Genomic DNA, 27,231 nt, shown 5'->3' with positions numbered 1-27,231 from the left:
ATAAATCACTTGTAGCATACACTAGTAGATGCACAGTCTTTCGCCCATTTTATCTAAAAAGCAGAACCTTTTTTTTAAAAGGAGAGGTTTTCTGTGCATGGGCAAGATATACATTGAGTGCTACTTTCAGGACAGAAGACCATTTAGTGGTGAACTAATAAGACTATTATTACGACTAGTAACTTGCAGTTATTTCATCACATAAGAACAGTTTGTGCCAATTGTTCTGTTTCTACTAATTCATTATTTTGAGATGTTCTATAAAACGATTTCCCTTCATATTTGGCTCTACACAACACAAATGTGTGATCACAAAGGGAAGGAGAAAGGAGATGGAACCAAACGAGAACACCATTACTTTTAGCAATACTTAATACAAGCAACTAATTTAATGCATCACTACAGCGACTAACATGTAATCAAATCACATTAAATGAATTATAATTTCAAGTGAACACAATAAAGAAATCTTAATTAATATTTTTACTCCCATAAGTAACATATTTAAGAACATATGCAGCTATATTTCCTTATAACAGTATTAGTTGTGTTACATTTTAGCAGTAGCAAACAACTCAACACACAAAATTAGAATTTGACAGATTCAAATGCATAATTTCCCTATTGTGTAATGTAGCTCACAGTCAAATGTTAAACTGAATTTCACACACTACTGTGTATCTTCAATTACACACTTAAACAAATCACTTGTATTGTACATTAGTAGGTGCACAGTCTTTCACTTATTTTATCTAAAAATCAGAACCTTTTCTTTAAAAGAAGAGCTTTTATGTGCATTAGCAAGATATACATTCACTGCTCCTTTCAGGACAGAAGATTCTTTAGTGGTGGACTGATAAAACAACCATTAAGACTAGTAATTTACAGTTATTGCATCACATAGGAACAGTTTATGTCATTGTACCATTTTTACTCATTTGTTGTATTGAGGTGTTCTATACAAAGATTTCCCTTCATACCTGGATCTACAGGATACAAATGTGTGATCACAAAGGGAAGGAAAAATGAGAATGAAACCAAACATGAACACCATTACTTTTAGCAATACTTATTACAAACAACTAATTTAATGCATTACTACAGTGACTAACATGAAATCAAATTACATTAAATGAATTAAAACTTCAAGTGAACTCAAGAAACAATCCTAATCAATATTTTCGCACATAAGCTATATGTCTAAGTACATATGTGCTGCATTTAATTATGGCAGTGCCAGTAATGTTTAAATTTTGCAGCAGAAAAATTGCAGAGACATTAATCTACACACAGAACATATAGAATTTGGCAGATATGAATGCATAATTTTGATATTGTATAATGCATCTGCCAGCCAAATGCTGAATTGATATAATTGTGTGATTTCCTTGAGAGCAATAATATCTACAGTTTGTCATGTTGAGGACTGGAGATACTAAAAGCTCTGTAGCATAATATCACTATTTTCAATAAGATAAATAGCACTTGGACAGTAGATAGCAGTACACTGACAGTAATCATAATGAAAAACACCAGGAACTTCATTGTTTCACTTTTTGTACTTATTTGTGTTACAAATATTTCAATAGTAGGCAAAAATAATATTAGGATGAAAAACTTTAATCATAAATAAGGCTCTGAACAGTAATATTGCCGTTCCAAGGTGGTAATTTATATTTCTTATGTCAACAAGTATAGTAACAACCTGCAACATAAAGGTTATATTTCAATCACTCATCAACTCTAAAGTCAATGGAGATGAACTCTAGATTGGACAAGAAATAAGCAATGGTCTTATTCAATTAAACACTGTGGAATTCACTGACAAATTATGAAATAAATCAAACTTATTTGAGTGACACAAATCCAAGATATTAAAAAATTTAGGCAACCTGTTACAAGTTCTCCACAGAGTAACGTATCACAGGGTAATATTCTGAGGTTGTTCACCACTTAGGAAGATGAAGAGAGAGGAGAGAGAAAGAGAGACAGAGATTGTTAAATTTGTCATAAATAATCCATAAATGGCCTTTACAACAAATATAGATCTCAGCCACAATTGGGCACTGAAAGAAATTTAATCACAACAAGTGAAAATTTGTGCTGAACCAAGACTCAAATTTGGATTTCCTGCTTTAGGCAAGTGCTTGCCTTAACCGCCTTGGCCATCAGGAGACACTTGTCCTGCAACCCAAATTCTCACATTGTTGTGCACTATACATGTAGTGATGTCCAACAGAACAGAAACCACAAATATAATAATACATATACATTGAATCACCAAAGAAAGTGGCATAAGCATCCCTACTCAAATGTAGAGATATGTAAACAGGCAAAATAGGGCATTGTGGTTGGCAATGCCTATATAAGACAACGAGTGTCTGGCACAGTTGTCAGGACAATTACTGCTGCTACAACGGCAGGTTATCAAGATTTAAGTGAATTTGAACATGGTGTTATAGTTGACACACGAGCGATGGGTCACAGCATCTTTGAGATAGCAATGAAATGGAAATTTTCCTGTATGATTATTTCATAAGTGTGCTATGAATCTCAGGAAGCTGGTAGAATATCAAATCTCCACACTGTTGTGGGCAAAAAAAAAAAAAAAAATAAATAAATAAATAAATAAAATAAACAAATCCTGCAAGAATGGGACCAACAATGACTGAAGAGAATTGTTCAACATGGCAGAAGTGCAACCCTTCCATAAATTGCTGCAGATTTCAATGCTGGACAATCAGTAATTGTCAGCATGTGAACCATTCAGCAAAACATCTATATGGGCTTTCAGAGCCAAAGGCCAACTTTTGTACCCTTGATGACTGCACGACACGAAGCTTTATGCCTTGCCTGGCCTGTCCACACTGACATTAGACTGTTGATGACAGCAAACATCTTCTCTAGTCAGACAATTCTCATTTCAAATTGTACCAAGTGGATGGATGTGTACAGGTATGGAGACAACCTCATGAATCCATGTAGCATGCATGTCAACGGGGGACTGTTCAAGCTGACCTGAGTGCACATCATCTCTAGACTCTTGTGGGAATCAGATAAATCTGTGAGCAACTGGAATAATGGGCAGTGGGAGCTAAATGTTAAGTGTGCAACAAGTTGAGATTTTAGGTTGGGGGAAGTGCTTCCACATGGTCAAGGTGCTTATGTGAAATGGAAAATCCATTTTGAGTCCTCATCAGGCACAAATTTTTCATTTTTCGCCATGTATGACAGTACATACACATGTATGACAGTACAGACACCACAAATATAATAATATATATGTGCCTTGACAGTAATGATAAGTTCAGTGTGAATACATAAATGATGTGGTGGACATGGTAAGCAGCAGTCTGCGGCTGTTTGCTGATGATGCTGTGGTGTGTAAGAAGCTGTTATCACTGAGTGACTGCAGAAGGATACAAGATGACTCAGACAAATTTTCTAGTTGGTATGGTGAATGACAGTTAGCTCTAAATGTACAGAGTGGCACAGATAAACGCAGCCTGTGTAAGTGTGTAGTATATGTAGTGAAATGACATAAACGAAGAACTGATATGGACTTACCATTTATTTATAATGAAAAGTACAGTGAAAAATTCATTTATAGAAGATGTTGAAAGTGACCCACTGCAACATCTTGAACTTGTTCCAGGGATACCTTGGGTGTGTGGCATGTTGCCTCATCTTGTTGGAAGAAGCAGTATGATCTTCCACATTAAGTGAGTTGAACCCAAGATGAATCAAAAATATCCGTATATGGAACCACGTTGAGGTTAGAGCCAAAAAATATCAGTCTGATGATGCCGGAACATTCTGGCATCAGATCAAACACTGATATTTTTAATCATGTGGATTCATAGAACACAAAGTACTGCCCAATGAAGAGTCCTAATGTTGTGCGTCAGCAACCATGCTACACACAACGTTAGGACTCTTCATTGGGCAGTACTTCATGTTCTATGAATTCTCATGACAAGAAAAATAAAACCATGCTTCATCACTTATGACATAATGGAAAAGGTCTAACATACCATTGTTGATGTTATTCAAAAGCCACTTCCAGTAATTTACAAATTTCTGTCATCTTCCTGTAATTTCTGCATAACTGTCACACAATATGACTTCATATTAAACTTTCCAATATCCACTAACAACTCCTCCCACTTTCATGCACCCATTTGCAAATTTATGTGTAGATCTCTTTGGACTCTGATTAATTCTTTGGCAAATGTCTGCAATAACTTCTATAGTGTGAACTGAAGTAATTCTTTGTCATTATATATTTTGCACAGATCCATAGTGTGCCCATTTTTGTACAGCCTCTGTATTGCTCTCTTTGCTTGTGGTCATCTATCTGGATACTTGAGTTTGAAAATTTCATGAGTTTCCTTAACTGAACCTGTTTTCACACATACTTCCACAATTTAAATTCTTTCTTCTATGGAGAATCTCATTTCATAGAGCAAAGAGAGGAACGTCTAACTTCACTGATGAAATAAACTGAAATGCTGACAGAAGAATGCTAAAAACTGGTTACTGTGTAAAACTGGCCATTGCTGCAGCTGTTTACTCTGTTTCAGAAGTTGAAATATTGCATTCACATTCAAAGGGGAGGCGTGCTTCTTATTATTACACAACCCTGTAGAAAACTGTTAAATATGCAGATGAGTAAGAAAAACAAACCCACAATGTTTGACTACAGTATTAGTAGTGTGCTGCTTGAGACAGTCACATTGATTAAATGTCTAGGCATAACATTACACAGCAATATGAGATGGAATGAGCATCTAAGGGCTGTAGTGGGGAAGGCAAATGATTGACTTTGCTTTATTTGGAGAATTTTAGGACAGTGTGGTTCACCTGAAAAGGAGACCATGTACAGACCACTAGTGGGACCCATTTTTGAGTACTGCTTGAGTGTTTGGAATCCCCACCACATTGGTTTGAAGGAAGAGATAAAGAAATCCAGTAGGTTCAAACAACATGCAAGTGTTACAGAGTAGGTTCAAACAACATGCAAGTGTTACAGAGATACTTTGGGAACTCAAATGGAAATGACTGGGAGAAAGCTCTTTGTGAAGGTGACAAACAACAATGTATGGAGTTCTGTAATTTTGTTCTTGGCAAGAGGAGGATGACAGTGTTCTTTCATGCTTAGTGTTTAGTGATGAGTTGACATTCCATTTTAATCGAAAGGTGAACTTTCATAATGTGAAAAAATGGGGTAGAGAACAACAACATGATATTGTTCAACATGAGAGGGACTCTTCAAAATTTAACGTGTGTTGTTCAGCTTCACAGGAAAAGGTGTATAGTCCATTTTTCTATGCTGAGAACACTGTTACAGGAAGCACATATCTCGACATGCTTGACAACTTTCTCTTCTCACAGTTGGAGACTGATTCAAACAACTTCATTTACCAACGGGATGGAACACCGCCACACTGGCATCTGGAAGTGTGGGGGTTTCTGAACTCAAAGGATTGTTGAATGACAGACCAGTCACATTGGACCAAATGATTCAGCCTTACATTACTGGCCTCCAAGGTCACTGGACCTGACTGTATGTGATTATTTCTTGCAGGGGTTCACAAAAGACTCTGTTCATGTACCTACATTATCAACAACAATGAATGAATTGAGACATCACATAACAGCAGCGGTGGAAGCTGTAACTCAAGACATGATCGCTGCAGTGTGGGAACAATCTGAATACTGCACTGACATATGCCACACACCTCAAGGGAGGCATATTGAACACCTATGAAAAGGTTTGAAAAAAAATTTTTGATTTTCCCATTCATCAAAAAACAAAACTCATCGTGTATGTTTATTAATTTCTGAAATATAGATGTGCCAAATCAGACGATTCTTTTTTATACATCTTGTATAAGCAGTGTCACCATTTGAAAATTTTGTTCTTATTTGGAAACCTCCCACAACAATTTGCAAGATAATGCAACATGAATGCTACCCTTGGCACATCACATGTTGAACAGGTTTGGAGTCACATGAATATATCACTTTATGGGGATAAATTAACCAGTCTGATGATTAAAAATCACAGGGAGATCACTGATTACTACATAGCTGATGGAGATGGTGACCACTTATCTGGTTAGACTCACCAGCACCTTACATTACTACACTCATGTTCATAATTTAAGGATAATTGCAGAATGTGTTGCCACACAATGTGGTAGTGCATAAAACTGGCGCTAATAGCATAGGCACATAGGGAACGCACATGACACAGATCTGTAAGTCCACAGTATTGGTGATAAGTTGAGTAAACCATCCTTAAACAAATGTGCTACGCTGGCTGGTGTGGCTGAGCGGTTCTAGTCGCTTCAGTCTGGAACTGTGCGACCGCTATGGTCACAGGTTCAAATCCTGCCTCGTGCATGAATGTGTGTGATGTCCTTAGGTTATTCAGGTTTAAGTAGTTTTAACTTCTAGTGGATTGACGACCTCAGATGTTAAGTCCCATTGTGCTCAGAGCCCTTTGAACCATTTGAACATGTGCTACAAAACGCCACTGTTTCCTGTGCATGTACCCCAACATCAATATGGGATATGATCACAATGGGCACATGTGCACAGGCCACGTGCGATGACTACAGGTCAAATGCACCACATGGTCATACCGCAAGGTGATTTAAACCCACAAACCGGCCACTAGAGCATTGTTTCGCCATGTATCAGAATTATCCTTAATTTATGAGCATGAGTGTACTTACATTTGAGATGTATTGGGTGGATGCCAAAATTGTTAAGCAGTAGATGGGAGTGCTGGTAGATCCAAACAGTATTCAATGCTTTAGCCTACTCACTCCACTCACAGTGATTCTGAGAAGAAATGCAACAAATTAATACAGTACATTCTTCCTGTAAATATGTTAAATGTTAATGTTGATTTCTGTTTGGAAGCTCCACTCTTCTGCTGGAGTTTGCCACTGATTATCAATGATAACTGGTAGTGTAAAGGCTATGTTTTTGGCAAGTACCCCACTTATCGGAAGTTTGAGGTAATTAGTGAATTTTTAAGCTTCTTTTGAATACCAACAAATTTGCAATAGATTACTATACACAACTTGAAATGTGCTATTCAATTATATATAGAAGCATTTCTTGTTTGGAGTCATAAGTTTGGCAAAAGGTCTGTGTCGAAGAAGCTGAGTTTCGTAGATCTTTCCTTTAAGTAACATATAATCAGTTTTTCATGTTCTGCACATTTAAATAAAACATCAGAAGAAACTTAATCTATGGGGAGGTAAGGTTATGTATTATAGTTTCATTCTTACAAGTTAAATATGGTAAAAACCCAAAAACATACCATCAAACTTGTATGGCCATTAAAAGATCCAAATCTGGTCTTGGTTCCCTGTTACAGCCATGCTTGTGGCTTAAAAATTTATACAAAACATCCATAATAAAGATTTTTCTGCATTCTAATTAGGCTAATTTTATTTATGTAGGTTTATTTTAAATTTTTCTGGTACTTCCTATATCAAGATGAACCTAATTGACAATCTTGTCTGAGCATGTCATATTAATTTATCTGTACCTGTAGCTTAGTAAAACATGCAACATGAATTACGAAAATGTAACCTTTTTAAGCGCAAGGTTTGTGGATCATCAAAAGAATAATAGGTTTTTCAGCAAAGTTAAAAATGTGCTGGAGGCTATTGCTCAGGTAATAAAGGCTGCTACTGCAAGTAAGTTTTACAATGCTCAAAGAACATTAATATCTTATCTCCACAAGAACCTTGTGAGCACTGTGTCCACCTTCTAACTTATGGGAAAAAAAAGAAAAAAAAAGAAAAGAAAAAAACTTTGTTCTGGACTGTTCCAACAAGGAGTTTGGCTGTTCTTCAGAGACACAAAGTTTTCTTACAAAAAGATGCTGGATGTGTAGTTAGAAGTTTCATAACAGCATAACAGAGAAGAAAAATAAAAAATTAGTTCCAGGAAGTATCTAAAACTCTGATTAATAAGGATATGTTGAAAGACCTTAACAGAGTTTTTAATATGAGTGAAACCCCCTTTTTCTGGCTCTTAAAGGGGAACTGGCTGTAGGTTCTTTTCTTTGCCAATTTTTACTACACTTCTTGTTAATTGCATTTCTGTTCCACTCAATTGCTGTAACTTTTATATACTTTATGCATGTTTATTTTCTTATGTACTTGTATAAAGCCATGTGGGATTAGCCGAGCGGTCTAAGGCGCTGCAGTCAAGGACTGTGCGGCTGGTCCTGGTGGAGATTCAAGTCCTCCCACAGGCATGGGTGTGTGTGTTTGTCCTTAGGATAATTTAGGTTAAGTAGTGTGTAATCTTAGGGACTGATGATCTTAGCAGTTAAGTCCCATAAGATTTCACACACATTTTTTGCATAAAGAACAAATTACTTTCTAGCAAGCTGAATCTACAATTATTTAAAGTCCCATTTTTATAATAATACACAGTGGCCAAAAGTGGGTAAATAACTGGCCATAGCTACAGTTAATGTGGACAAAATTGAGCAAATATGCCATTTTATATTCAATATTGTTTTGCTTTTGTAATAAAACTTAGAGCATCTTTTCCTACATACTTGTAAAGATTTGAAACAATAGATACGATATTTTAAGTGATCTGTAAACCTTTTTCATATAATAAACATATACCCCATCTTGAATTTTCCTTAAAATGGCCGTAAGTGGTGTTTCGATCCTAATTGTTGGAGCTGTTGCAACTTACAGAGACACCAGAACTCATCAAAGTAATGTTGAAAGCTCCAAGAACAGCATACAAGTGAGAGTCATTTATTTCTTCAGAAATCATCACAGTAATGCCTCTGTTGTGGTAACAGTAAAAGGATGAGGTGACAGTTGAGAAATCTGTCGAAGAGGCACAGTTATTGTAATAAACAGCCACTCTATGGTCATACGGTATAGCAGGTAGATCTACAGCCACTAGTAGTTTTTGCACTATATTAATTTATTATACTGCTGAACTTATAAAAGGATAAATATCATGAATAGTTTCTCCCCTATATTTGTAACCCCAGTTTTTACTGGAGCCTAGTTTTTATCATTTTCATTTTATTCAGTTTGTAGAAAAATAACACTGTCAAACATAAAATGGTACACATACGGCACTAAGAACGTTTTTTACCTTGTAGAACTGAGTCAAGAAAACACAGCATGTTCACTGTATTGTCTTGAACAAAGGACCATTCATAACTGTATACAGAAAAAAAATGTAGAAATTAAGCAGAACTAATTTTTTCACGGAATATGTTGTCGTTACTCATTACAATTCAAATCTGATTTAGGAAGCTAGTACAAGAGACCTCATTAGTCCTGCTCATTGGAAAATGACATTTCGTAATGAGGAACTGCTTACATTAACCAGACCTGGGTGACAGGAGTTGTAAAACTTAAGCTATAAACCAACAATATTGATAATTATTTTTTTTTTTTTGATATCAGTTAGCGAATTTTGAAGTGCAACGGACGAAGGCAAATTAGGGAAAGGTAACATGAGGAAATATGGTACCGGGAATGCTCCTTTTGCTCTTCGTTTGAAGGCTGTCCGAATCCTTATGATCTTTAATATTTTAGATGACATCTACATCTGCAAAATGTGCTCCTCTGGCTGGAGTGCATCCATTTATATAGTTTTAAACACTTACCTCGGAAATGAGGAAGTCTGCATCACTCTCTTTTCTCCTTTTGGTCATTGACAGAATCTTTCATCTCAACCAGTAAGTCATTCATCTCGTGAAGATACCAATAAAGTTTTAACACTTGATAGTACAGGTATAGGAGGCCAGAAATGGAGCCCAACACCATAAGAAATGCGATAATTTCTAAGATCATCTTTCCTTTAGTTAGCAACTCAACACAATAACCGCCTAATAATATTGCAAAGTGCTCCGTCGGCGGTTGAATTTGAGTACGGAAACAATTGACAGCAATGTTGGTCACCGTCACTGCAACTCAGAGATGTTAAAACTGATGATATGTGATTAGTGGACTTGAATGTAACACCATTTGCCTATGGCCACTCCATTGTCACTACTGATGTCATATAAAACTTGCAGCTGGTTCCTGTAGTGATATAATAAGATGCTGAGCGTGAACGCAGTTCCGTACAGTACGGAAGCTGTGCAAATCAGTTTCATGAAGTTTCTTCTGGTGCCAAAGTCCCCATCCATAGTCGCACCGTATCAATGGTAAAAAATGTCAGTAATCGTTAGCAATGAAGAAAGAAGAAATACCATGTGTCTTATACAGGTTATTAGTTACTGGTTTAGTTCTTAATGCAACAATGGAATACTTAAATTTTACGCCGTAATCTTCAAATGAGATGTCCTTAGCACTGTTTAAAGTGGAAGGCTATAGTTATTCTAAGAGTTGCATAAGCTATGTAGATAGACTCGTTAACCAGCTGATCTTTATCAGTCCAAACGGCATGACAATGTTCTTTCAGCCCACAACTCAGTAACGTTAATGATTTATTTTGAACTTCACTGCATATATAAAAATGAGACAACACTGGTATCTATTTATTACAAGAAAAGAAAACTGTACACGTTACACATTGCCTGTCGTTCTTCTCTGTTGCTCTGACAGTAGTCATTGAAAGATTCATCAGTGACAAGAACTGTCTATCTGTGTCTTATTTTAACTGAGAAACTAGAATCAGACTACATGTATTAGCCATGTCGTAATATTCAGGTACTATTAAACTAGAAACGTTCGTTCTCACTTAATGCCATATTTCCCTGATGGAATGGATATTAGACTGTTTATATTAATCTAACATGGTGGTGTATTACAGTGATGAGGGAATAAATCAGTTGGATGCACAATTCATATGGGAAGCTCAGAATACTCATGGCAGTCGTAACTAACGGGGATACTAAAACAGTCGGTATTTATCAAATACAACAACAGTAATCCAACTAATGGGTCCTTTGCCAAATATTTTGAGCTTTCCTTTCGTCAAACCATAAAAAAGTTTGATAAGTGTTTTGGGGTAGACCTAGTATTCGCCATGACATTTTGGTTTGAGTCCGCAGTTCATTGATAGCTACTCCTGGTTAGATGAGTAGGACTATTTACATGTGACATTATCTCAGATGTTCCAACCCTGTGATATGTTAGTCCAAGAGCCAGGCAAGGCGACAGTGTCACCTGCTGTATAGAAAAGAAGTCTCAATTCTGGTAAAGAAGTGGTGGGACTGTGTTGTGTTGAAATGTGGATCAGAAGGTTGTTTGCACTCTACACTTCCAAGTACTGAGCTTATAGCAGTACCGAGAGTATCTATGGAGCCTAGGGACATGGTGCCTCCATATCTCTGCCAAGTCTGATGTTCCAAAGTAGATGCAGAAACATGGCAGCCATTAATCCGCATTTGGTCCTCACTATAGAACAAGATAAGCCATATGAGTCTGACGAATCGCCATGTTCCCAACTTTTCACTACCGACTGCATTTATGCTATCACGAATAATGTGCATTTTGTGCATTCACATCGTGTAATGGTTCAAAATGGTTCAAATGGCTCTGAGCACTATTGGAGTTAACATCTCAGGTCATCAGTCCCCTAGGACTTAGAACTACTTAAACCTAACTAACCTAAGGACATCACACACATCCATGCCCGAGGCAGGATTCGAACCTGCGACCATAGCGGTCGCGCGGTTCCAGACTGAAGCGCCTAGAACCGCTCGGCCACCAGTGGCCGGCTCATCGTGTAATGTTGTCTATAAGTAGCTGTAAAGGACGAGTTAAAAAATGGTTCCTACACTTCCCACGCTTTCTTTACATCAGAAAGGGAATTGTACCTTCTCACAGGGTTACCGAGCATGTCCGTCAGACAGCTATATCTTATGCAGTTTTCTCGTCAGCCAGCCGTAACATTAAAAGTAAAGAACTGTGGACCTGGATAGAAGTAGCTGGTAGGGAGTAAGTAGAAGCATCCAAGAACCATTTCAGTTGCCTCTGATTCGACACAGTGATGTGCAGATTATCTCATTTTAGATCATAACGGTAAATGATGCCAGCAACTGGATGATAGAAGAACGCATCATAGCATTGTTAAGGTTCACAATGTAGGCCCACACCATCGTTTGTTGAAATTGCAACTGCAAAATGAATATACGTGACTGAAAAACCTTTAACCCAATGACTAGGTGCATGTTGTTGTAGTGGTCTTCAGTCCCGAGACTGGTTTAATGCAGTTCTCCATGTTACTCTACCCTGTGCAAGCTTCTTCGTCTCCCAGTACGTACTGCAACCTACATCCTTCTGAATCTGCTTAGTGTACCCATTTCTTGGTCTCTGTCTATGATTTTTACCCTCCACGCTGCCCTCCAATACTAAATTGATGATACCTTGATGCCTCAGAACATGTCTTACCAACCGATCCCTTCTTCTAGTCAAGTTGTGCCACAAACCCCTCTTCTCCCCAATTCTATTCAATATCCCCTATTTAGTTATGTGATCTACCCATCTAATCTTCAGCCATTTCTGTAGCACCACATTTCGAAAGCTTCCATTCTCTTCTTGTCCAAACTATTTATTGTTCATGTTTCACTTCCATACATGGCTACACTCCATACAAATACTTTCAGAAATGACTTCCTTACACTTAAATCTACACTCGATGTTAACAACATTCTCTTCTTCAGAAATGCTTTCCTTGTCACTGCCAGTCTACATTTTATATCCTCTCTACTTCGGCCATCATCAGTTATTTTGCTCCCCAAATAGCAAAACTCCTTTACTACTTTAAGTGTCTCATTTTCTAATCCAATTCGCTCAGCATCACCTGCTTTAATTCGACTACATTACATTATTCTCGTTTTGCTTATGTTGATGTTTCTTCTTATATCCTCTTTTCAAGACACTGTCCATTTGGTTCAACTGCTCTTCCAGGTCCTTTGCTGTCTCTTTTATTTCTTCTCCATGGATTTTAATACCTACTTCAAATTTCTCTTTTGTTTCCTTTACTGCTTGCTCAATATACTGATTGAATAACATCGGGGATAGGCTACAACCCTTCTCACTCCCTTCCCAACCACTGCTTCTATTTTCATGGCCCTCGACTCTTATGACTGCCATCTGGTTTCTGTGCAAATTGTAAATAGCCTTTCGCTCCCTGTATTTTACCCATGATACCTTCAGAATTTGAAAGAGAGTATTCCAGCCAACATTGTCAAAAGCTTTCTCTGAATCTACAAAAGCTAGAAGCGTAGGTTTGCCTTTCCTTAATTTATCTTCTAATATAAGTCATAGGGTCAGTATTGCCTCACGTGTTCCAACATTTCTACAGAATCCAAACTGATCTTCCCCGGGGTCAGCTTCTTCCAGTTTTTACATTCGTCTGCAAAGAATTCTTTTTAGTATTTTGCAACTGTGACTTATTAAACTGATAGTTCGGTAATTTTCACATCTGTCAACACCTGCTTTCTTTGGAATTGGAATTATTATCTTCTTCTTGAAGTCTGAGGGTATTTCGTCTGTCTCATACATCTTGCTCACCAGATGATAGAGTTTTGTCAGGGCTGTCTCTCCCTAGGCTATCGGTAGTTCTAATGGATTGTTGCCTACTCCCTGGGCCTAGTTTCGACTTAGGTCTTTCAGTGCTCTGTCAAACTGTTCACACAGTATCATATCTCCCATTTCATCTTCAGCTACATGCTCTTCCATTTCCATAATATTGTCCTCAAGTACATCGCTCGTACATAGTCCCTCTATAAACTTCTTACACCTTTCTGCTTTCCCATCTTTGCTTAGAACTGGGTTTCCATCTGAGCTCTTGATATTCATACAAGTGGTTCTCTTTTCTCCAAAGGTCTCTTTAATTTCCCTGTAGGCAGTATCTATCTTACCGCTAGTGATATATGCCTCTACATCCTTACATTTGTCCTCTAGCCATCCCTGCTTAGCCGTTTTGCACTTCCTGTCGATCTCATTTTTGAGACGTTTGTATTCCTTTTGGTCTGCTTCATTTACTTCATTTTTATATCTTCTCCTTTCATCAATTAAATTCAATATTTCTTATCTTACTCAAGGATTTCTATTAGCCCTCGTCTTTTTACCTACTTGATCCTCTGCTGCCTTCACTATTTCATCTCTCAAAGCTACCCATTCTTCTTCTACCGTATTTCTTTCCCCCATCCTTGTCAATCGTTCCCTAATGATCTCCCTGAAACTCTCTACAACCTTTGGTTCTATCAGTTTATCCTGGCCCCATCTCCTTAAATTCCCACCTTTTTGCAGTCTCTTCAGTTTTAATCTACAGTTCATAACCAATAGTTTATGGTCAGAGTCCGCGTTTGCCCCCGGAAATTTCTTACAATTTAAAACCTGGTTCCTAAATCTCTGTCTTACCATTATATAATCTATCTGAAACCTTCCAGTTTCTCCAGGCCTCTTCCATTTAAACAACTTTCTTTCATGATTCTTAAACCAAGTGTTTGCTATGATTAAGTTATGCTCTGCGCAAAATTCTAGCAGGCGGCTTCCTCTTTCACTCCTTACCCCCATTCCATATTCACCTACTACGTTTCCTTTTCTTCCTTTTCCTACTATAGAATTCCAGTCACCCACGACTATCAAATTTTCGTCTCCCTTCACGATCTGAATAATTTATTTTATCTCATCATACATTTCATCAATCTCTTCATCATCTGCGGAGCTGGTTACCATATAAACTTGAACTACTGCGTTAGGCGTGGCCTTAGTACCTGTCTTGGCCACAGTAATGAGTTCACTATGCTGTTTCTAGTAGCTTACCTGTGCTCTTATTTTTTAATTCATTATTAAACCTACTCCTGCATTACCCCTATTTTATTTTGTATTTATAACCCTGTAGTGACCTGACCAAAAGTCTTGTTCCTCCTGCCACCGAACTTCACTAATTCCCACTAAATCTAACTTTAACTTATCCATTTCACTTTTTAAATTTTCTACCCTACCTGCCCGATTAAGGGATTTGACATTCCATGCTCCGATCCGTAGAACGCCAGTTTTGTTTCTCCTGTTAACGACGTCCTCCTGAGTAGTCCCTGCCCGTAGATCCGAATGGGGCTTTCAGCCATTCACAGTAGCAGCACAGCAAGGCCGGTTGGTTAGTGTTATAAGATCAGATCAGTCAATCATCCAGACTTTTGCCCCTACAACTATTGAAAAGGCTGCTGCCCCTCTTCAGGAACAACACGTTTGTCTGGCCTCTCAACAGATACCCCTCCGTAGTGGTTGCACCTACGGTACGGCTATCTGTACCGCTGAGGCAGGCAAGCCTCCCCACCAATGGCAAGGTCCATGGTTCATAGGGGAGGGGTGCGGGGACTAGGTGCATAATAACATGTAAATGTTTACTACTGAATTTCTGTGTGAACCTCTAAATTCTGGAGAACGTCGTTTCAGATCCCTGTTTGGCCATTCAGATTTAGGTTTTTCCATGATTTCCGTAAATCTCTTGAGACCAAATTTGACTGTCTTCCTGTGTGCTGTGCAATTGTGCCCAGTGAGTTAATGTATATACAGTAGCTTGTGATTTTGATTATGATAATATTTAACAGCATCACCTTCAGCACCTTCTAAAGGACACTAGAGAAAGTTTTTTTCTTGTTTTATCTTTCGTACATTGTAATGTCAGCAGAGTAGATTTGCCCCTCCTTTATAGCGGCGATTGGAAGTTAGAGCTCTTTCTGCGGCATGCTTGCTGTTTATTACTTAGTCTTTGAGACTGATTGGGTTAGTACAGTTTTTACTGATTTTAAGTAGCTGTACGTAAGTACGTAATTGGAAATGGATAGCGACTGTACTTGTTGTATTCAGAAAGTTAAATGGCCAGTAGGTCCTTAATAGAAGGTACAGTTCACCTAAAGATAAAACTCCTTATTGTTCTGCGCAATAACGAGATAAATGACTACAATCACATAATATACTATAATGGTATCACTGGTTGTTTTACTTAAGGAGCGTCTGATAACCACACACATTCCGATTCTCATGCAGGAAGCGGTATATTGCCTACTGGAGAGCACAGTTCTTCTGGCTTTGCTAACGAATAGGTGTAGAGTGACCTACGAGTTGAGGTCGCCACATGCCTGGGATGGATTGATGGTCCACAAAACTGTGCTCTATATTCTCCCACAAAGAAACAGAGACCAGCGCTATTGACTGGAGAATGTGGGGAATTTTTTCCTGTGTAAATCTTGTCGACTGTCTCAAGATGTTGTTTCTGCTGCAGATTTTTGCTTTAAAACCTATACAGTACGTTATAAATAAAAAAGGATGCGATCCAGAGTAAGTCTCAGGCATATTAGGATCTCACAGGGCTGAATAACCCATAGTCTCCACTTAATATTCAGTTTTCTTTCAGTGTCTCTGTTTCTTAAGTGGAAAGCACATCCTTGAGTCTTCTCTAGATTGAGCTTGAGATGATTCTCCCCATTCTCAACCATTCAAGTGCGTTGCTTTTTTTAACTTCAACTTTCCATAGGTCCTCCCTTGAGTCGTCACAGCTGTTACCTTCATAGATAATTGCCTTGGATCTGGAAGGTCTTATTGATCAACATTTGCATCATACTCCGCAAGCCACCTAACGGAGTGTGGCGGAGGGTACTTCTCGTACCAATAACTGATCCGCCTCCCCTGCTCCACTCGCAAATGGCGTGTGGGAAGAATGATTATCGGTAAGTCTTAGTAGTTGCTCTAATCTCCCGAATTTTCTTGTTGTGATCATTTCGTGAGATGTATGTGGGACGAAGTAATATGGTTTCCGACTTTTCCCGGAAAGTGTCTCTCCTAATTTCTATGCTAAACTTCTCCGTGATGCATAACGTTTCTCTTTTAGTGTCTGCCACCAGAGTTTTTTGAGCATCTCTATACTGCTCTTGCACCGACCAAACGATCCCGTGATGAAATGTGCCGCTATTCGTTGGATCTTCTCTCTCTCTTCTACCAGTCCTAACCCAGCAAAGGATCCCAGACTGATGAACAATATCCAAGAATAGGTCGATAAAGCACCTTGTAAGCCACTTCCTTCGTCGATGTGTTACATTTCCTTAAGATTTTTCCTGTGAATCTCAGTGTGGCATCTGCTTTTCCTCCGATCTGTTTTTTGTGTTCATTCCAGTTAAGGTCGCTCTGGATAGTTACTTCCACATATTTTACGGTAGATATTGTTTCCAGCAATTTGATATTTCATATTGATGTTGTGGTCTAGGCGTAGCGTCTTTGATTCATAATCGAATACGTCTTCTATCCCGGGTTCGAATCCTGCAGCTACATTAATTCTGATTAACAATCAGCAGTGACAGCCGAAGAATTCCGGCATAAGAAGTCACCCTAATTCTGCCAACGGCCTTACCAAAGAGGGCGGAAGAGCGGACAGAGGTTCAGGGCACTCTCTGTCCTAGGGATTGGAAACTGCTGCCAAGGTCGGAACAATCAGCAATGATCAACGGCATGAGGATGCAGAAGGCATTGGAAAACACTGCATTCAAGACGCGTAACATGTATCCACAGGACATGTGGCCTGTAATTGAAGAAGTGTCATGATGATCTCTCCAGTGGCAAAAGATTCCGGAATAGTCCCCCATTCGGCTCTCCGCGAGGGGACTGCCAAGGAGGAGGTTACCATGAGAAAAAGGCTGAATAATCAACGAAAGGATAACGTTCTACAAGTTGGGGCGTCGATTGCCAGAAGTTTGAATGTGGTAGGGAAACTAGAAAATCTGAAAATGGAAATCCAAAGGCTCACTCTAGATATAGTAGGGGTCAGTAAAGTGAAGTGGAAAGAAGACAAGGATTTCTGGTCAGATGAGTATAGGATAATATCAACAGCACCGGAAAAGGATACAATGGGAGTAAGATTCCTTATGAATAAGAAGATAGGGCAGAGAGTGTGTTACTGTGAACAGTTCAGTGGCAGGGTTTTTCTTATCAGAATTGACAGCAAACCAACACTGACAACGATAGTTTAGGTTTACATGCCGATGTCGCAAGCAGAAGATGAAGAGATAAAGAGTATGAGGATATTGAAAGGGTAATACAGTATGTAAAGGAGGATGAAAATCTAATAGTCATGGGGGACTGGAATGCAGTTGTAGAGGAAGGAGTAGAAGAAAAGGTTACAGGAGAGTATGGGCTTGGGACAAGGAACGAGAGAGGAGAAAGACTAATTGAGTTCTGTAACAAGTTTCAGCTGGTAACAGCGAATACTCTGTTCAAGAATCACAAGAGGAAGAGGTATACCTGGAAAAGGCCGGGTAATGTGGGAATATTTCAGTTAGATTACGTCATGGTCAGACAGAGATTCTGAAATCAGATACTGCATTGTAAGCTGTACCCAGGAGCAGATATAGACTCAGGTCACAACATAGTAGTGATGAAGAGTAGGCTGAAGTTTAAGACATTAGTCAGGAAGAATCTATAGGCAAAGAAGTGGGATACGTAAATACTAAGGAATGACGAGATATGATTGAAGTTCTCTAAGGCTATAGATACAGCAATAAGGAATAGCTCAGTAGGCAGTACAGTTGAAGAGGAATGTTGGTTCAAATGGCTCTGAGCACTATGAGACTTAACATCTGAGGTCATCAGTCCCCTAGAACTTAGAACTACTTAAATCTAACTAACCTAAGGACATCACACACATCCATGCCCGAGGCAGGATTCGAACCTGTGACCGTAGCGGTCGCGCGGTTCCAGACTGAAGCACCTAGAACCGCTCGACCACACCGGCCGGTGAGGAGGAATGTGTATCTCTAAAATGGGCCATCACAGAAGTTGGGAAGGAAAACATAGGTACAAAGAAGGTAACTGTGAAGAAACCGTGGGTAATAGAAGAGGTACAAAGAAGGTAACTGGGAAGAAACCGTGGGTAACAGAAGAAATACTTCAATTGATTGATGAAAGGAGGAAGTACAAAAATGTTCTGGGAAACTCAGGAATAGAGAAATACAAGTCGCCAAGGAATGAAATAAATAGGAAGTGCAGGGATGCTAAGACGAAAGGGCTGCAGGAAAAATGTGAAGACATCAAAAAAGAAATGATTGTCGGAAGGACAGACTCAGCATACAGGAAAGTCAAAACAGCCTTCGGTGACATTAAAATCAAGGGACATAACGTTAAGAGTGCAATGGAAATTCCACTGTTAACTGCAGAGGAAAGAGCGGATAGGTGGGAAGAATACATTGAAAGGCTCTATGAAGGGGAAGATTTGTCTGATGTAATAGAAGAAGAAACAGGAGTCGATTTACAAGAGATAGGGGATTCAGTATTAGAAACAGAATTTAAAAGAGATTTGGAGGACTTAATATAAAATAAGGCACAAGGGACAGATAAGATTCCATCAAAATTTTTAAAATTGTTGGGGGAAGTGACAACAAAATGACTATTAACATTGGTGTGTAGAATGTATGAGTCTGGCGACATATCATCTGACTTTCGAAAAAGCATCATTCACACAATTACGAAGACGGTAAGAGCTGACAAGAGCGAGACTTATTGCACATTCAGCTTAACAGCTCATGCATCCAAGTTGCTTATAAGAATAATATACATTAGAATGGAAAAGAAAATTGAGGATGCACTAGATGACCATCAGTTTGGATTTAGGGCAGGTAAAAGGAACGAGAGAGGCAATTCTTACGTTGTGGTTAATAATGGAAGCAAGACCAAAGAAAAACCAAGACACGTTCATGGGATTTGTCGACTTGGAAAAAGGGTTCGACAATGTAAAATGGTACAAGATGTTCGAAATTCTCAAAAAAATAGGGGTAAGCTATAGCGAGAGAAGGTTCATATACAATATGTACAACAGCCAAGAGGGAATAATAAGAGTGGACGACAAAGAACGAAGTGCTCGTATTGAAAACGGTGTAAGACAAGAATGTAGCCTAAAGCCTGTACTGTTCAATCTGTACATCGAAGAAGCAATGATGGAAATAAAAGAAAGGTTCAGGAGTGGAATCAAAATTCAAGGTGAAAGGATATCAGTGACACTATTCGCCGATGACATTGTTATCTTGAGTGAAAGTGAAGAAGAATTACTTGATCTGCTCAATGGATTGAACAGTCTAATGAGTACAGAGTATGGCTTGAGAGTAAATCGAAGAAAGACGAAGGTAATGAGAAGTAGTAGAAATGAGAACAGCGAGAAACTTAACATTAGGATTGATGGTCACGAAGTAGATGCAGCTAAGGAATTCTGGTACCTGGGCAGTAAAATAACCACTGACGGACGGAGCAAGGAGGACATCAAAAGCAGACTAGCAATGGCAAAAAGGGTATTCCTGGCCAAGAGAAGTCTACTAGGATGAAATATCGGCCTTAATTGGATGAAGAAATTTCTGAGAATGTACGTCTGGAGTACAGACTTGTATGGTAGTGAAACATGTACGGTGGGAAAACCGGAACAGAATTGAATCGAAGCATTTGGGATGTGGTGCTACAGACGAATGTTGAAAATTAGGTGGACTGATAAGGTAAGGAATGAGGAGGTTCTGCGCAGAATCGGAGAAGAAAGGAACATGTGGAAAACACTGATAAGGAGAAGGGACAGGATGATAGGACATCCGTTAAGACATGAGGGAATGACTTCCATGGTACTAGAGGGAGCTGTAGAGGTCAAAAACTGTAGAGGAAGACAGAGATTGTACGTAATACATCCAGCAAATAATTGAGGATGCAGGTTGCAAGTGCTACTCTGAGATGAAGAGGTTAGCACAGGAGAGGAATTGGTGGCAGCATTTATGACAACACACTGCCTTAGGTAATCCACTCTTCTGGTTTCTGCAGCAGCTCTTCTTACCTTTTGGCGTTTGTCATGTCATCTCTGTTTCACCATTCTTAAGTAGTTGTTGAGCTATTTCATTCGGCGTTACTCTCGTGAATTCCTCTAGTGACTTTTTAGGATCATTGCTTAGATTTTTAATTAGTTTCCATGCTCTCCTAGCATTTTGATCCATATCTAGATCATTTAAAGGATCTTAACCTTTTTACCTTCTGTGATATGTCAACAGTTTCACCTGTTGAATGGTGTTTTCAGCTAGTGGATATCTTTCACATTTATCTTGATAGGTCTCAAGTAGGCTAAGTATGTGTGGTTTAAGGCCTGTATGTTTTTGAGTTCAGCACCCACGAGATATGTGTTTCTGAGCGATCTTTTTTACTAGGGCTGCGAAACCCTCATTCGATTTAGCAGTCGCTTTAAGTTTTGGAACTGCACTATCGAGTCCTTTTCAAAAAGTTTCCCAGCGCGCCTTTTTCAAATTGAATTGTCATTTAAAGGAACTTCTTCTGGGCTGATAACTCCAGCCACTGTACAGATTATGGGATTTTTTTTGGTTTCCATTCCTCGACTGTTGTTACCAAAAGTTGAGCTACTTGTGCACTGATAAAGCATTATCCGGATTATAGCCCTTGCGCCATCTTCCACTTCGAAAAGAAGGTCTCAGTTTCGGGTCATGTATGAGTCTCAGGCTTTCCCTTTCCACCCAGCTCTCCAGCTCATCTCCATTGTTGTCTGTAAGCCAAGCTTGAGCGTCTGCAATTGAAATCTCCCAACAAAATCTTCATACTCTTCAGTTGCATTTCATGGGTTCATCGAAACTGAAGTCTGCATTATGTGTTTTGTAGACAGATGTTATTATGCAGGTTACTAGCTCTGTTGTTAGCAGTTCTATATTGTCCCAGCATGTCAGACTTTCAGATTTAACGAACCCTGGCTTTATAGACTCATCTTCCATATTGTTCATGGTGACTTTCTAGGACAAATCAAGTTCCTTCAATTTTTGCGGATCTCCACAGAGGCAGGTGGAGGCAGGGTGATGACTGTGGCTCTGGTAGAACTGATGTTGACAGTTGGTGAGCGATCAACAGGCAGGATGCCTGGGCACGCACTTCCCTAGAACAACTCTTGTAGATAAGTTCATAGTTGTTCCTAGTGCCGCTGCTGCAGCATGCCCATCTCGTTCATGTGCTGCACCTACAGTAGAAGCTGCTGTTGCCATACAGTTGTTCCCAGTGTTGCAACTGTTGCTTTACTTGTTCCATTGTTTTTGTTGCTGTTCTAACTGTTACACGATACTGTCCTCGAAGTGACCCCTTTTTAGGACATAATAAATGGCACTCTTCACCTAAAGATAAGTTTCTTTATAGATCTGCCAAATAACAAGATAGATGACAACTGTTACATAAAATAAAATTCCTGACAAAAATAGTGAAGCACCCAGAAGGCATGGTTAGATCTCAGCCGACGCAAGCCCAAGTGCCGCTCTGTGCGAGCTGCTAAATTGCCGCCCCCCCCCCCCCCCCCCCCCCGTTTTTTTTTCTTTTTTAGAAAACGTGTGTGGAATTTTATTTAAACAAATCTGTAGGAAATGTCGGCAATCAATAGCAATTTTTGTTTGTACTTTTCAGATCTACCTAGGTTTCGGCCACTGAGTGGCCAGTCTAAAAATGGTTCAAATGGCTCTGAGCACTATGCGACTTAACTTCTGAGGTCATCAGTCGCCTAGAACTTAGAACTAATTAAACCTAACTAACCTAAGGACATCACACACATCCATGCCCGAGGCAGGATTCGAACCTGCGACCGTAGCGGTCACACGGTTCCAGACTGAAGCGCCTTTAACCGCACGGCCACACCGGCTGGCAGTGGCCAGTCTCAAACCTTTTAATATGTGCTTACATCCAAACCATCATGTTGACAGTTCCGTTCAGCATGACAGTATAGATGTAAACATAACTCAAAGCATTGAGAATAGCCACACTGTGCCCGAAATCTATGTAGATCTGGAAAATAAAAACAAAAATTGCGACTGATTGGTGACATTCTCTACAGATTTGTACAAAACAGTCACTGGGTACCAGTTCAAAAATGGAGTCAAACCTGATTGAAGAACTCTAGGTTATTTTAATAAGCCTTGTGCATTTACAAAAATGTTCAAATGTGTGTGAAATCTTATGGGACTTAACTACTAGGGTCATCAGTCCCTAAGCTTACACACTAGTTAACCTGAACTTGAACGAAAGCATATTTTGAAACCTGCAGAACAGAAGAAAAGTTTATGTCTTTCTTGACGGATTCCAAAGAATTGGCTACAGAGTTAGAGCTAGACGATCTAACATTACCACGGATAAGTGTTTCCCGGCGATGAAGTAAGAAGTCAATACACTTTACCTATGAAGGAAGGCATGAGACAATAGATGACCCAACAAAACGTTACAAGATTGAATTTTACTATTATCTTTTAGATATAGTAACCACATCTTCGGATGAAAGGTTCAATCAACTGAAATTTCATCGTGATTATTCTGATTTTCTCTACGACATCGGCGAGCTGAAGAATGCACCTCCTGACAGCCTGGACACAAAGTGTAGAAACCTCACAGCGATTTTGCAAGATCATGAGTCAAGCGACATTGATGCACTGGAGTTGAGGGAAGAACTAAAAGTGCTTTCAACATTGTTGAAACCTGGAATAGGTCCAAAAGAGACTCTAAAGTTTATAGGAAGACATAATTTTTGCCCTAATGTTAACATTGCTCTGAGAATTCTCCTAACACTCCCAATGACAGTAGCGAGTGGAGAGTGGAGTTTCTCAAAACTGAAATTGATAGAGAATAATGATGATGGGATGTTGGGCTTATAGATTTGAATGATGGACGTGGATCGGTAGTACTTGTATGTAGTTTGGGAACGCACAACAATGCGAGCATATCCACCGCATGGTCAAAACACAGTTCTGTCACAGTAACTCAGTTCACTCTGTTTCTAGACAGGCTGCAGAAGGTGGCGGATATGGCTTTGTCCGACTTATGCTCAGTTCCGACTTAAAATGTCATGATCACATGCGCAAAGCTGTATAAATGGGAGCAGTTGCAAGATGTGTAGGGACTAACTAAGACCATGTTGGATTTTTACTGCAGCAGATAGGTTCGAGAAAGGTGGCTCTTTTCGAGATATGATTCAATTGTGGCTGTGATCCTTCTCAATGAGTCATCATGTTTATCTCAGTGGATATATATAACGGAACATCTGACATGGTATCGAGGCAGAATACGTTACACATACTGGATAAATAACTTGCGGCGTGAGGGAGATGCAAATACTGGTCACATACTGCGTTCCTTAGCCGAATGACTTTCAAAATTCATCGGGCGGGTGTGTGATATGTCCACATTTGAGGATCAGGTTTATAAAGTATATCTGTTTGCGTAAAGGAAATGTCTATGTGCTGTTGTAGGGAGGGTGTGGATTTGACTTGGGGTACTGTGATAACGATGGGAAGAGTATGTCTAGTGCTAAGGAAGGTACAGGTATTTCCAGAGCCACAGCATTCAACAGAGAGTATTTCCAATACTTCGTTCATTGCTGAATACCGTACATTTGAGACCTAGATCATAAGATTTAATTGTAAGTATAATGATAGAAGAAATATGTGAGGCATTTTATAGAATCTGTTCGTGTATGCAAAGTCTGTGGTGGTACTGATTCGCGTTCCCACGTTCATGATAGGGGTCTTCCGATGCAGAGGCCTGTTGGAGTGTAGGAATGTATGATAGTTAACTTTACAATGTTCTAGACGACTGAATGGCGAACTAAGTATGTGCTAGGCTGCTTTCGTGATCAAGTGTAACTTTGAGAAGATGGCGCGTTTGGGGTGGAGCGTTATTCCCTCTCAAGTAAATTGTTCAGTCGACTGCTTCTGCACATTTGTTGCCTTTATTTAGTTGAGGGAATATGGATTGTGGTGTGTTGGACACACGTTTGCCTGTTCTCTAGACGTGGGAAAGACCGTAATTAGTTTGTAAACAAAATTGATCATGTGGAATCTGTTAAATCACTGACTTCGGTATGCGAGAGAGCGAATATCAGTTTACTCTACTTGTTTCTAGTTAGTCAATGGTTTACAGCACACTGCGCCTTGCTAATGTTTGGTGTTTATGGAGAAATAATTTACAGTCTTCATCTGGCGCATTATGTTGCATTAGCGATCGGGTGGCTAATGCTGTGTGCTTGATATCGAGAAGAATGGTGGAAATTGTATAATATTATGGCTAAAAAATTGGTGTTATTGTAATCGACTAGCCTGGAGATGACTGTAGAAATGCGAGCAAGAAAGCAGAAAGAGTAGAGCGTTTATGGCAAGGGGAAATGAGCATGTCTTTGAACGTCAGTTCTGAGAGTGCCTTCAGTTCGCTGATGTAAAGGGGGTGATTTGATATGGTTGGGGATATGAATTGCATGTTTACTAGATCAAGATGGTACTCGGTGATATATTCCCTGGTTGGAGCTCGGTTTGACGCTCCAGTATTCTTACTAGTATAGTACCTATTTGATGACTTGTAGACAAATTTCCCATGTTTAGTTGTCGGTGCAAAATGGTGATCAGTGTAAAATAGTTTATTACCACTGAGTGTAGCATCTGTAGAAAGAATGAACAGGTTGGGGGTGTATAGATTGAGGGAACTGTCTGTGAAATTTAGCAATCCTTGCAAAATAATCGCTGGAAGTCTGAGAAAGAAAAGGTGGATGGTGCTTCAGTACCTGCGGCATAAGTAATTCTACTGGTAAATTCGATAAGAGCAAATGAGAATGCTCGATTGATTGTGGTGGGATATAGAATCGGTGAAAACATTTGCGTATGTTGAGAGCAGGAAAGCTATCACGCTATGTCCGGGAGGAAGAATGGATTAGGCGATATTTTGGTAAACAGGTACTGTTAGGGTAAGAATTTCCGTGCATACAGGCTGAGGCATGATGAAAGTGGGCTTTAACTGTTTCTGGGACACTATACAATTCCTGAGAGGAAGACTTGGCTCTTTTTTTTTTTATACGGAGAGATGAGACATAAGATTGGGAAGGTTGTTACATGAGTTTGTAATTATGCACTTGCACTTGGTGGTGTTGCGTCGGTCATGCTGGGGGGGGGGGGGGGGGGCGGGCGGGTACTTGCAGTTGATCGCATCTGTCAACACACTCTATGCTCTTGTGCATTCAATTGTTCAATGGCATAGACAGGTGGCGCCTGAAGAGGCCTCGAATATGAGACTGGAGTAAGCGCTGCTTGGAATGCAACTTTCACTGGTGTTCGGTGGCAGTGGCTGGCAAATGCTACGGAGCGGGTGGGACCCGAGCTGTGGCTGCCTCACTTCGCGGGGGTTTGTGGTGCACAAGGTGAAGCATCAGTCAAATGTCACTTATGGTCCGTTAGAATCGCTAAGGGGGGAAAGCAGGTTCTGCTAATGTGGAATGGAATTCTGAAGGGTCTTCGCTGGACCGTAGTTAGAGTGAGGGTAAAAGTAAGGCCAATTGCATGTGGCTCTGCTTGGAGTGCTTATTGTGTAAATAAACGCCTGGTCATTAGCAGCGCCTACATACAACTCTGGCCTGCGTTCGGCTGCAGCTCACGGTTGCGCTCCCGCCCAATCACATCAGCATGTGTATGTAGTCGAACACGTATCTGGATAGGAATTTCCCAGGTATTATGTATGAATGGGAGGTGCGGCCACCTCATGCTTGCAGAAGCAAAGCAGGGGCTGTGCGTGGTTTGACATCTGAGGCATATGTCACTTATCACTACCTCCTGTGTACTCAATGGACTGGGGGCTGTGGACTGTCCTTGCATGTGTTGATTGCATTATATCAGGAATGGGTCTGTAGGCCTTCATATGCGCTATTTGAATAGTTTACGAGTACTTAGCGAGTCTACACATCATTGTGCTGTCTTATTTTGGAGCAGTTTGCAGGTCTGCACTGAAATTATTACTGAAAATTAAGAGTTGTTTGGCTATTTGGACGTAAATGTTTTGCATTATTTATGAGCAGTTCGCATGTCTGTAGGCTGTGCGATGCATTATTTTTAAGTGTTTACAATTAGCAAGCGTGTGTATAGAACAATATACATGAGTTATGTAAGAGTGGTTTGCAGGTCTGTATGGTGTGGGACATGTCAGTGCATGTGTTCTGTGATACATCTACTCCATCCCTAAATAAAGTACATTTGTTCAACCATCCATGGGCCTAGTGCAGGCTGAGTCCTTTTACCAGAAACCCTTGGAAGAGGTTGCATCCTGGAGGCTTAGTTTAGTGGTGAAGAGCTTTGTTTGCAACAATTTTCTTAGGTTGGTGGCAGAAGAGAAAGTGACCTTTCTTTACTGGCAGAATTCAAACTTGGCGCTGGTTCCTAGGCGGAAGTGGCGGTGGGTT

This window comes from Schistocerca serialis, chromosome 3 (assembly GCF_023864345.2).
Source record: "Schistocerca serialis cubense isolate TAMUIC-IGC-003099 chromosome 3, iqSchSeri2.2, whole genome shotgun sequence".
NCBI lineage: Eukaryota > Metazoa > Arthropoda > Insecta > Orthoptera > Acrididae > Schistocerca > Schistocerca serialis.
The sequence above is the reverse complement of the archived record's forward strand: the minus strand, read 5'-3'. Positions refer to the sequence as shown.